Source organism: Hyla sarda, chromosome 7 (assembly GCF_029499605.1).
Source record: "Hyla sarda isolate aHylSar1 chromosome 7, aHylSar1.hap1, whole genome shotgun sequence".
NCBI lineage: Eukaryota > Metazoa > Chordata > Amphibia > Anura > Hylidae > Hyla > Hyla sarda.
The window spans coordinates 8917067-8932190 of NC_079195.1; the positions used below are offsets into that span (position 1 = coordinate 8917067).

Consider the following 15124-nt stretch of genomic DNA (forward strand, 5'->3'; position numbering starts at 1 on the left):
TGTATACTGACCCTTATATACAAATATATATCAGTACACCTCAGTAACTTACCCCTGTATACTGACCCTTATATACACACATAAATCAGTACACCTCAGTAACTTACCCCTGTATACTGACCCTTATATACACACATATATCAGTACACCTCAGTAACTTACCTCTATACTGACCCTTATATACACACATATATCAGTACACCTCAGTAACTTACCTCTATACTGACCCTTATATACACACATATATCAGTACACCTCAGTAACTTACCCCTGTATACTGACCCTTATATACAAATATATATCAGTACACCTCAGTAACTTACCTCTGTATACTGACCCTTTTATACACACATATATCAGTACACCTCAGTAACTTACCCCTGTATACTGACCCTTATATACAAATATATATCAGTACACCTCAGTAACTTACCCCTGTATACTGACCCTTATATACAAATATATATCAATACACCTCAGTAACTTACCCCTGTATACTGACCCTTATATACAAATATATATCAGTACACCTCAGTAACTTACCTCTGCATACTGACCCTTATATACACACATATATCAGTACACCTCAGTAACTTACCTCTGTATACTGACCCTTATATACACACATATATCAGTACACCTCAGTAACGTACCTCTGTATACTGACCCTTATATACACACATATATCAGTACACCTCAGTAACTTACCTCTGTATACTGACCCTTATATACAAATATATATCAGTACACCTCAGTAACTTACCCCTGTATACTGACCCTTATATACACACATATATCAGTACACCTCAGTAACTTACCCCTGTATACTGACCCTTATATACACACATATATCAGTACACCTCAGTAACTTACCTCTGTATACTGACCCTTATATACATATATATATGAGTACATCTCAGTAACTTACCCCTGTATACTGACCCTTATATACACACATATATCAGTACACCTCAGTAACTTACCTCTGTATACTGACCCTTATATACACACATATATCAGTACACCTCAGTAACTTACCTCTGTATACCGGCCCTTATATACACACATATATCAGTACACCTCAGTAACTTACCCCTGTATACCGACCCTTATATACACACATATATCAGTACACCTCAGTAACTTACCTCTGTATACCGGCCCTTATATACAAATATATATCAGTACACCTCAGTAACTTACCCCTGTATTCTGACCCTTATATACACACATATATCAGTACACCTCAGTAACTTACCTCTGTATACCGTCCCTTATATACACACATATATCAGTACATCTCAGTAACTTACCCCTGTATACTGACCCTTATATACACACATATATCAGTACACCTCAGTAACTTACCCCTGTATACTGACCCTTATATACACACATATATCAGTACACCTCAGTAACTTACCTCTGTATACTGACCCATATATACACACATATATCAGTACACCTCCGTAACTTACCCCTGTATACTGACCCTTATATACACACATATATCAGTACACCTCAGTAACTTACCTCTGTATACCGGCCCTTATATACACACATATATCAGTACACCTCAGTAACTTACCCCTGTATACTGACCCTTATATACACACATATATGAGTACACCTCAGTAACTTACCCCTGTATACTGACCCTTATATTCAAATATATATCAGTACACCTCAGTAACTTACCTCTGTACACTGACCCTTATATACACACATATATGAGTACACCTCAGTAACTTACCCCTGTATACCGGCCCTTATATACACACATATATCAGTACACCTCAGTAACTTACCTCTGTATACTGACCCTTATATACACACATGATATCAGTACACCTCAGTAACGTACCTCTGTATACTGGCCCTTATATACACACATATATCAGTACACCTCAGTAACTTACCTCTGTATAACGGCCCTTATATACACACATATATCAGTACACCTCAGTAACTTACCCCTGTATATTGACCCTTATATACACACATATATCAGTACACCTCAGTAACTTACCTCTGTATACTGACCCTTATATACACACATATATCAGTACACCTCAGTAACTTACCTCTGTATACTGACCCTTATATACAAATATATATCAGTACACCTCCGTAACTTACCCCTGTATACTGACCCTTATATACACACATATATCAGTACCCCTCTATACACTTTCCATATTCTGCTTTATCCAGTAAACACATCTGTACTTTCACTCTATAAGCTATAAGGGACGTGCCACCCTATATACTCATCCCTATACACTCACTCTCATACACTCATTCCTATACACTCACTCTCATACACTCATCCCTATACACTCACTCTCATACACTCATCCCTATACACTCACTCTCATACACTTATCCCTATACACTCACTCTCAAACACTCATCCCTATATACTCATCCCTATACACTCACTCTCATACACTCATCCCTATACACTTACTCTCATACACTTATCCCTATACACTTACTCTCATACACTCATCCCTATACACTCACTCTCATACACTTATCTCTATACACTCACTCTCATACACTCATTCCTATACACTCACTCTCATACACTCATCCCTATACACTCACTCTCATACACTTATCCCTATACACTCACTCTCATACATTTACTCTCATACACTTATCCCTATACACTCACTCTCATACACTCATCCCTATACACTCACTCTCATACACTTATCCCTATACACTCACTCTCATACACTCATCCCTATACACTCACTCTCATACACTTATCCCTATACACTCACTCTCATACACTTATCCCTATACACTTACTCTTATACACTCATCCCTATACACTCACTCTCATACACTCATCCCTATACACTCACCTAATACACTTATCCCTATACACTCATCCCTATACACTCACTCTCATACACTCATCCCTATACACTCACTCTCATACACTCATCCCTATACACTCACTCTCATACACTCATCCCTATACACTCACTCTCATACACTCATCCCTATACACTCACTCTCATACACTTATCCCTATACACTCACTCTCATACACTCATCCCTATACACTCACTCTCATACACTTATCCCTATACACTCACTCTCATACACTTATCCCTATACACTTACTCTCATACACTTATCCCTATACACTTACTCTTATACACTTATCCCTATACACTCATCCCTATACACTCACTCTAATACACTCATCAATATACACTCACTCTCATACACTTATCCCTATACACTCACTCTTATACACTTATCCCTATACACTCATCCCTATACACTCACTCTCATACACTCATCCCATACACTCTCTAATACACTCATCCCTATACACTCACTCTCATACACTCATCCCTATACACTCACTCTCATACACTTATCCCTATACACTCACTCTCATACACTCATCCCTATACACTCACTCTCATACACTTATCCCTATACACTCACTCTCATACATTTACTCTCATACACTCATCCCTATACACTCACTCTCATACACTTATCCCTATACATTTACTCTTATACACTTATCCCTATACACTCATCCCTATACACTCACTCTAATACACTCATCAATATACACTCACTCTCATACACTTATCCCTATACACTCACTCTTATACACTTATCCCTATACACTCATCCCTATACACTCACTCTCATACACTCATCCCATACACTCTCTAATACACTCATCCCTATACACTCACTCTCATACACTTATCCCTATACACTTACTCTTATACACTTATCCCTATACACTCATCCCTATACACTCACTCTAATACACTCATCAATATACACTCACTCTCATACACTTATCCCTATACACTCATCCCTATACACTCACTCTCATACATTCATCCCTATACACTCACTCTCATACACTTATCCCTATACACTCACTCTCATACATTTACTCTCATACACTTATCCCTATACACTCACTCTCATACACTCATCCCTATACACTCACTCTCATACACTTATCCCTATACACTCACTCTCATACACTTATCCCTATACACTTACTCTTATACACTTATCCCTATACACTCATCCCTATACACTCACTCTCATACACTCATCCCTATACACTCACCTCATACACTTATCCCTATACACTCATCCCTATACACTCACTCTCATACATTCATCCCTATACACTCACTCTCATACACTCATCCCTATACACTCACTCTCATACACTCATCCCTATACACTCACTCTCATACACGCATCCCTATACACTCACTCTCATACACTTATCCCTATACACTCACTCTCATACACTCATCCCTATACACTCACTCTCATACACTTATCCCTATACACTCACTCTCATACACTTATCCCTATACACTTACTCTTATACACTTATCCCTATACACTCATCCCTATACACTCACTCTAATACACTCATCAATATACACTCACTCTCATACACTTATCCCTATACACTCACTCTTATACACTTATCCCTATACACTCATCCCTATACACTCACTCTCATACACTCATCCCATACACTCTCTAATACACTCATCCCTATACACTCACTCTTATACACTTATCCCTATACACTCACTCTCATACACTTATCCCTATACACTCACTCTCATACACTCATCCCTATACACTCACTCTCATACACTTATCCCTATACACTCACTCTCATACATTTACTCTCATACACTTATCCCTATACACTCACTCTCATACACTCATCCCTATACACTCACTCTCATACACTTATCCCTATACATTCACTCTCATACACTTATCCCTATACACTCACTCTTATACACTTATCCCTATACACTCATCCCTATACACTCACTCTCATACACTCATCCCTATACACTCACTCTAATAAACTCATCCCTATACACTCACTCTCATACAGTTATCCATATACACTCACTCTCATACACTTATCAATATACACTCATCCCTATACACTCACTCTCATACACTCATCCCTATACACTCACTCTCATACATATACACTCACTCTCATACACTTATCCATATACACTCACTCTCATACACTTATCCCTATAAACTCATCCCTATACACTCACTCTCATACACTCATCCCTATACACTCACTTTCATACGCTTATCCCTATACACTTACTTTCAAACACTTATCCCTATACAATCATCCCTATACACTCACTCTCATACACTTATCCCTATACACTCACTCTTATACACTTATCCCTATACACTCACTCTCATTTGCACATCCTTATATACTCACTCTCATACACTCATCCCTATACACTCACTCTCATACACTCATCCCTATACACTCACTCTTATACACTCATCCCTATACACTAACTCTCATACACTTATCCACTTATCCCTATACACTCACTCTCATACACTTATCCCTATACACTCACTGTCATACACTCATCCCTATAGACTCACCTCAGAAACTTATCCCTATAAACTTACTCTCATACACTTATCCTTATACACTCCCTCTCATACATTTATCCCTATACACTCATCCCTATACACTCACTCTCATACACTCATCCGTATACACTCACTCTCATACAGTTATCCCTGTACACTCACTCTCATACACTTATCCATATACACTCACTCTCATACACTTATCCCTATAAACTCATCCCTATACACTCACTCTCATACACTTATTCCTATAAACTCACTCTTATACACTTATCCCTATAAACTCATCCCTATACACTCACTCTCATACACTTATCCCTATACACTCACTCTCATACACTCATCCCTATACATTCACTCACATACTCTCATCCCTATACACTCACTCTCATACACTCATCCCTATACACTCACTCTCATACACTCATCCCTATACACTCACTCTCATACACTCATCCCTATACACTCACCTCATACACTTATCCCTATACACTTACTCTCAACCCTATACACTCACTCTCGTACACTCATCCCTATACACTCACTCTCATACACTCCTCCCTATACACTCACTCTCATACACTTATCCCTATACACTCACTCTCATACACTCATCCCTATACACTCACTCTCGTACACCCATCCCTATACACTCACTCTCATACACTCATCCCTATACACTCACTCCTGTATCCCACCCGTATGTCACACCCCTATATCACACCCCTATATCACACCTGTATATCACACCTGCATATCACTCCTGTATATCACACCCGTATATCACACCGTATATCACACCCGTATATCACACCCCTATATCACACCTGTATATCACACTTGTATATCACACCGTATATCACACCCCTATATCACACCGTATATCACACCGTATATCACACCCATATATAACACCCGTATATCACACTTGTATATCACACTGTATATCACACCCCTATATCACACCGTATATCACACCTGTATATCACTCCTGTATATCACACCGTATATCACACCTGTATATCACACCTGTATATCACACCTGTATATCACACCTGTATATCACACCCCTATATCACACCGTATATCACACCTGTATATCACTCCTGCATATCACACCGTATATCACACCTGTATATCACACCCGTATATCACACCGTATATCACACCCGTATATCACTCCTGTATATCACTCCTGTATATCACACCTGTATATCAAATCCGTAAATCACACTGCATATCACACCCGTATATCACACCCGTATATCACTACTGTATATCACACCCATATATCACACCTGTATATCACACCCCTATATCACTCCTGTATATCACTCCTGTATATCACACCCCTATATCAATCCTGCATATCCCACCTGTATATCACACCCCTATATCAATCCTGCATATCCCACCTGTATATCGCACCCCTATATCACTCCTGTATATCACACCCGTATATAACACCCATATATCACACCCGTATATCACACCTGTATATCACACCCGTATATCAAACCCCTATATCACTCCTGTATATCACACCTGTATATCACACCCCTATATCACTCCTGTATATCACACCCCTATATCACACCTGTATATCACACCCCTATATCACACCTGTATATCACACCCGAAGATCACACCCATATATCACTCCTGTATATCACACCCGTATATCACTCCTGTATATCACACCCATATATCACACCCGTATATCACACCTGTTTATCACACCCCTATATCACTCCTGTATATCACACCCCATATCACACCTGTATACCACTCCTGTATATCACACCCATATATCACACCCGTATATCACTCCTGTATATCACACCCGTATATCACACCTGTATATCACACCTGTATATCACACCTGTATATCACACCTGTATATAACCCCCTATATCACTCCTGTATATCACACCCGTATATCACTCCTGTATATCACACCCCTATATCACTCCTGTATATCACACCCCTATATCAATCCTGTATATCACACCCGTATATCACACCTGTATATCACTCCTGTATATCACACCCGTATATCACACCTGTATATCACACCTGTATATCACACCTGTATATCACACCTGTATATAACCCCCTATATCACTCCTGTATATCACACCCGTATATCACTCCTGTATATCACACCCCTATATCACTCCTGTATATCACACCCCTATATCAATCCTGTATATCACACCCGTATATCACACCTGTATATCACTCCTGTATATCACACCCCTATATCACGCCTGTATATCACTCTTGTATATCACACCGTATAACACACCGTATATCACTCCTGTATATCACACCCGTATATCACTCCTGTATATCACATCGCTATATCACTCCTATATATCACACCTGTATATCACACCTGTATATCACACCCGTATATCACTCCTGTATATCACACCCCTATATCACTCCTGTATATCACACCTGTATATCACACCCGTATATCACTCCTGTATATCACACCCCTATATCACTCCTGTATATCACACCTGTATATCACACCCGTTTATAACTCCTGTATATCACACCTGTATATCACACCGCTATATCACTCCTGTATATCACACCCGTACATCACACCGCATATCACACCCGTATATCACACCTGTATATCACTCCTGTATATCACTCCTGTATATCACACCCGTATATCACTCCTGTATATCACACCTGTATATCACATCCGTATATCACACCTGTATATCACTCATGTATATCACACCTGTATATCACACCCGTATTTCACACCCGTATATCACTCCTGTATATCACTCCTGTATATCACACTTTTCCGTCTTCTACTTTCTGCTGTGTTTATCACTGTGTTATGTCTCTGTTCACACGGGAGACTGGATGCCTTGTGTTATTTCCCCGGTGTCTACTAATAATACCTAGTGATCTGATATAAGATATCGCCAGAGATCAGAGCTAAAATCCTCAGCTTATAAAGTCTTTACTATGTCAGATGATGTGTTATATACTGATCGGTATTATTACAACAATAATTATAATAATATTAAAAATAATAATAATAATAATAATAATTATTATTATTATTATTATTATTATTATTATCATCATCATCATCATCATCACTATTACTACTTTCAGTAAATATCCTGAATGGAAAATCAGTATAAAAAGGAAAGCAATAAACATTTTTACCAGTAGTGTATAATATGGTGCAGGATACAATAATAATACATTAGTGAATAATAATACATTAAAAAATTAGTAGTAATTGGCATTTAATGTTAATTCATAAGGTAAATAATAATAATAATATCAGTAATGAAAACAACTGTAGCAGTAATAATAATAAAAATAATAATAATAATTAGTAATATTATACATTAAAAAAAATCTGGTAACTTAAAAGCCATAAGCGGGAACCTCAGGTATATTATTACTTTATATTATGTTTACTGCATTTCTATTATACTCCCCATGACAAAATATATACTTCGTAACATTTTATTATGTTAAGTTAAATCAGTTCTAACTATAAATGTTAAATAACTCTTACCAGGGGACATTTATTGCTGGCACCCAGGGACTACAGGGGGCTTCACCCACACAACTCTGTAGGACCCCAGTGCTATGACTTAAGGGCACCCATGGCATTTGGTTACAGGTTAGCAATAGGCTCCATAGGGTCCCAGGTGTATAGACAGTGAGTGAGGGGGTCCCAGGTGTATAGACAGTGAGTGAGGGGATGCCAGGTGTATAGACAGTGAGTGAGGGGGTGCCAGGTGTATAGACAGTGGGTGAGGGGGTGCCGGGTGTATAGACAATGGGTGAGGGGGTGCCAGGTGTATAGACAGTGAGTGAGGGGGTGCCAGGTGTATAGACAGTGGGTGAGGGGGTGCCAGGTGTATAGACAGTGAGTGAGGGGGTGCCAGGTGTATAGACAGTGGGTGAGGGGGTGCCAGGTGTATAGACAGTGGGTGAGGGGATACCAGGTGTATAGACAGTGAGTGAGGGGGTGCCAGGTGTATAGACAGTGAGTGAGGGGGTGCCAGGTGTATAGACAGTGAGTTAGGGGGTGCCAGGTGTATAGACAGTGGGTGAGGGGGTGCCAGGTGTATAGACAGTGGGTGAGGGGGTGCCAGGTGTATAGCCAGTGGGTGAGGGGGTGCCAGGTGTATAGACAGTGAGTGAGGGGGTGCCAGGTGTATAGACAGTGGATGAGGGGGTGCCAGGTGTATAGACAGTGGGTGAGGGGGTGCCAAGTGGATAGACAGTATGTGAGGGGGTGCCAGGTGTATAGACAGTGGGTGAGGGGGTGCCAGGTGTATAGACAGTGAGTGAGGGGGTGCCAGGTGTATAGACAGTGAGTGAGGGGGTGCCAGGTGTATAGACAGTGAGTGAGGGGGTGCCAGGTGTATAGACAGTGGGTGAGGGGGTGCCAGGTGTATAGACAGTGAGTGAGGGGGTGCCAGGTGTATTGACAGTGGATGAGGGGGTGCCAGGTGTATAGACAGTGGATGAGGGGGTGCCAGGTGTATAGACAGTGAGTGAGGGGGTGCCAGGTGTATAGACAGTGAGTGAGGGGGTGCCAGGTGTATAGACAGTGGGTGAGGGAGTGCCAGGTGTATAGACAGTGAGTGAGGGGGTGCCAGGTGTGTAGACAGTGGGTGAGGGGGTGCCAGGTGTATAGACAGTGAGTGAGGGGGTGCCAGGTGTATAGACAGTGGGTGAGGGGGTTCCAGGTGTATAGACAGTGGGTGAGGGGGTGCCAGGTGTATAGACAGTGAGTGAGGAGGTGGCAGGTGTATAGACAGTGAGTGAGGGGGTGCCAGGTGTATAGACAGTGGGTGAGGGGGTGCCAGGTGTATAGACAGTGGGTGAGGGGGTGCCAGGTGTATAGACAGTGGGTGAGGGGGTGCCAGGTGTATAGACAGTGGATGAGGGGGTGCCAGGTGTATAGACAGTGGATGAGGGGGTGCCAGGTGTATAGTCAGTGATTTAGGGGGTGCCAGGTGTATAGACGGTGGGTGAGGGGGTGCCAGGTGTATAGACAGTGGGTGAGGGGGTGCCAAGTGTATAGACAGTGGGTGAGGGGGTGCCAGGTGTATAGACAGTGGATGAGGGGGTGCCAGGTGTATAGACAGTGGATGAGGGGGTGCCAGGTGTATAGACAGTGAGTGAGGGGGTGCCAGGTGTATAGACAGTGGGTGAGGGGGTGCCAGGTGTATAGACAGTGGGTGAGGGGGTGCCAGGTGTGTAGACAGTGGGTGAGGGGGTGCCAGGTGTATAGACAGTGGGTGAGGGGGTGCCAGGTGTATAGACAGTGAGTGAAGGGGTGCTAGGTGTATAGACAGTGGGTGAGGGGGTGCCAGGTGTATAGACAGTGGGTGAGGGGGTGCCAGGTGTATAGACAGTGGATGAGGGGGTGCCAGGTGTATAGACAGTGGATGAGGGGGTGCCAGGTGTATAGTCAGTGAGTTAGGGGGTGCCAGGTGTATAGACGGTGGGTGAGGGGGTGCCAGGTGTATAGACAGTGGGTGAGGGGGTGCCAGGTGTATAGACAGTGGGTGAGGGGGTGCCAGGTGTATAGACAATGGATGAGGGGGTGCCAGGTGTATAGACAGTGGATGAGGGGGTGCCAGGTGTATAGACAGTGAGTGAGGGGGTGCCAGGTGTATAGACAGTGGGTGAGGGGGTGCCAGGTGTATAGACAGTGGGTGAGGGGGTGCCAGGTGTATAGACAGTGAGTGAGGGGGTGCCAGGTGTATAGACAGTGGGTGAGGGGGTGCCAGGTGTATAGACAGTGGGTGAGGGGGTGCCAGGTGTATAGACAGTGAGTGAAGGGGTGCTAGGTGTATAGACAGTGGATGAGGGGGTGCCAGGTGTATAGACAGTGGGTGAGGGGGTGCCAGGTGTATAGACAGTGGATGAGGGGGTGCCAGGTGTATAGACAGTGGATGAGGGGGTGCCAGGTGTATAGTCAGTGAGTTAGGGGGTGCCAGGTGTATAGACAGTGGGTGAGGGGGTGCCAGGTGTATAGACAGTGGGTGAGGGGGTGCCAGGTGTATAGACAGTGGGTGAGGGGGTGCCAGGTGTATAGACAGTGAGTGAGGGGGTGCCAGGTGTATAGACAGTGGGTGAGGGGGTGCCAGGTGTATAGACAGTGGGTGAGGGGGTGCCAGGTGTATAGACAGTGAGTGAAGGGGTGCTAGGTGTATAGACAGTGGGTGAGGGGGTGCCAGGTGTATAGACAGTAGGTGAGGGGGTGCCAGGTGTATAGACAGTGGATGAGGGGGTGCCAGGTGTATAGTCAGTGAGTTAGGGGGTGCCAGGTGTATAGTCAGTGAGTTAGGGGGTGCCAGGTGTATAGACGGTGGGTGAGGGGGTGCCAGGTGTATAGACAGTGGGTGAGGGGGTGCCAGGTGTATAGACAGTGGGTGAGGGGGTGCCAGGTGTATAGACAGTGGATGAGGGGGTGCCAGGTGTATAGACAGTGGATGAGGGGGTGCCAGATGTATAGACAGTGAGTGAGGGGGTGCCAGGTGTATAGACAGTGGGTGAGGGGGTGCCAGGTGTATAGACAGTGGGTGAGGGGGTGCCAGGTGTATAGACAGTGGGTGAGGGGGTGCCAGGTGTATAGACAGTGGGTGAGGGGGTGCCAGGTGTATAGACAGTGGGTGAGGGGGTGCCAGGTGTATAGACAGTGAGTGAAGGGGTGCTAGGTGTATAGACAGTGGGTGAGGGGGTGCCAGGTGTATAGACAGTGGGTGAGGGGGTGCCAGGTGTATAGACAGTGGATGAGGGGGTGCCAGGTGTATAGACAGTGGATGAGGGGGTGCCAGGTGTATAGTCAGTGAGTTAGGGGGTGACAGGTGTATAGACGGTGGGTGAGGGGGTGCCAGGTGTATAGACAGTGGGTGAGGGGGTGCCAGGTGTATAGACAGTGGGTGAGGGGGTGCCAGGTGTATAGACAGTGGATGAGGGGGTGCCAGGTGTATAGACAGTGGATGAGGGGGTGCCAGGTGTATAGACAGTGAGTGAGGGGGTGCCAGGTGTATAGACAGTGGGTGAGGGGGTGCCAGGTGTATAGACAGTGGGTGAGGGGGTGCCAGGTGTATAGACAGTGAGTGAGGGGGTGCCAGGTGTATAGACAGTGGGTGAGGGGGTTCCAGGTGTATAGACAGTGGGTGAGGGGGTGCCAGGTGTATAGACAGTGAGTGAGGGGGTGCCAGGTGTATAGACAGTGAGTGAGGGGGTGCCAGGTGTATAGACAGTGGGTGAGGGGGTGCCAGGTGTATAGACAGTGGGTGAGGGGGTGCCAGGTGTATAGACAGTGGGTGAAGGGGTGCCAGGTGTATAGACAGTGGGTGAGGGGGTGCCAGTGTATAGACAGTGAGTGAAGGGTTGCTAGGTGTATAGACAGTGGGTGAGGGGGTGCCAGGTGTATAGACAGTGGGTGAGGGGGTGCCAGGTGTATAGACAGTGGATGAGGGGGTGCCAGGTGTATAGACAGTGGATGAGGGGGTGCCAGGTGTATAGTCAGTGAGTTAGGGGGTGCCAGGTGTATAGACGGTGGGTGAGGGGGTGCCAGGTGTATAGACAGTGGGTGAGGGGGTGCCAGGTGTATAGACAGTGGGTGAGGGGGTGCCCGGTGTATAGACAGTGGGTGAGGGGGTGCCAGGTGTATAGACAGTGGGTGAGGGGGTTCCAGGTGTATAGACAGTGGGTGAGGGGGTGCCAGGTATAAAGACAGTGAGTGAGGGGGTGCCAGGTGTATAGACAGTGGGTGAGGGGGTGCCGGATGTATAGACAGTGGGTGAGGAGGTGCCAGGTGTATAGACAGTGGGTGAGGGGGTGCCAGGTGTTTAGACAGTGAGTGAGGGGGTGCCAGGTGTATAGACAGTGGGTTAGGGGGTGCCGGGTGTATAGACAGTGGATGAGGGGGTGCCAGGTGTATAGACAGTGGATGAGGGGGTGCCAGGTGTATAGTCAGTGAGTTAGGGGGTGTCAGGTGTATAGACAGTGGGTGAGGGGGTGCCAGGTGTATAGACAGTGGGTGAGGGGGTGCCAGGTGTATAGACAGTGGGTGAGGGGGTGCCAGGTGTATAGACAGTGAGTTAGGGGGTGCCAGGTGTATAGACAGTGGGTGAGGGGGTGCCAGGTGTATAAACAGTGGGTGAGGGGGTTACAGGTGTATAGACAGTGGGTGAGGGGGTGCCAGGTGTATAGACAGTGAGTGAGGGGGTGCCAGGTGTATAGACAGTGGGTGAGGGGGTGCCGGGTGTATAGACAGTGGGTGAGGGGTGCCAGGTGTATAGACAGTGGGTGAGGGGGTGCCAGGTGTATAGACAGTGGGTGAGGGGGTGCCGGGTGTATAGACAATGGATGAGGGGGTGCCAGGTGTATAGACAGTGGATGAGGGGGGTGCCAGGTGTATAGACAGTGAGTGAGGGGGTGCCAGGTGTATAGACAGTGGGTGAGGGGGTGCCAGGTGTATAGACAGTGAGTGATGGGGTGCCAGGTGTATAGACAGTGGGTGAGGGGGTGCCAGGTGTATAGACAGTGAGTGAGGGGGTGCCGGGTGTATAGACAGTGAGTGAGGGGGTGCCGGGTGTATAGACAATGGGTGAGGGGGTGCCAGGTGTATAGACAGTGGATGAGGGGGTGCCAGGTTTATAGACAGTGAGTGAGGGGGTGCCAGGTGTATAGACAGTGGGTGAGGGGGTGCCAGGTGTAAAGACAGTGAGTGAGGGGGTGCCAGGTGTATAGACAGTGGGTGAGGGGGTGCCAGGTGTATAGACAGTGGGTGAGGGGGTGCTGGGTGTATAGACAATGGATGAGGGGGTGCCAGGTGTATAGACAGTGGATGAGGGGTTGCCAGGTGTATAGACAATGGGTGAGGGGGTGCCAGGTGTATAGACAATGGGTGAGGGGGTGCCAGGTGTATAGACAGTGGATGAGGGGGTGCCAGGTGTATAGACAGTGAGTGAGGGGGTGCCAGGTGTATAGACAGTGAGTGAGGGGGTGCCAGGTGTATACACAGTGAGTGAGGGGGTGCCAGGTGTATAGACAGTGGGTGAGGGGGTGCCAGGTGTTTAGACAGTGGATGAGGGGGTGCCGGGTGTATAGACAATGGGTGAGGGGGTGCCAGGTGTATAGACAGTGATTGAGGGGGTGCCAGGTGTATAGACAGTGGATGAGGGGGTGCCGGGTGTATAGACAATGGGTGAGGGGGTGCCAGGTGTATAGACAGTGGATGAGGGGGTGCCGGGTGTATAGACAGTGGATGAGGGGGTGCCAGGTGTATAGACAGTGAGTGAGGGGGTGGCAGGTGTATAGACAGTGAGTGAGGAGGTGCCAGGTGTATAGACAGTGAGTGAGGGGGTGCCAGGTGTATGGGCAGTGGGTGAGTGGGTGCCAGGTGTATAGACAGAGAGTGAGGGGGTGCCAGGTGTATAGGCAGTGGGTGAGGGGGTGCCAGGTGTATAGACAGTGAGTGAGGGGGTGCCAGGTGTATAGACAGTGGGTGAGGGGGTGTCAGGTGTATAGACAGTGAGTGAGGGGGTGCCAGGTGTATAGACAGTGGATGAGGGGGTGCCAGGTGTATAGACAGTGAGTGAGGGGGTTCCAGGTGTATAGACAGTGGGTGAGGGGG

General features: G+C 45.9%; 1 protein-coding gene across 1 annotated transcript in view; it reads left to right on the forward strand.

Annotated features, from left to right (window-relative positions):
* Positions 1-15124, forward strand: part of VAX1 (ventral anterior homeobox 1) — a 33767-nt gene that overhangs the window by 6347 nt on the left and 12296 nt on the right. The gene's annotated exons all lie outside the window — the stretch shown is intronic.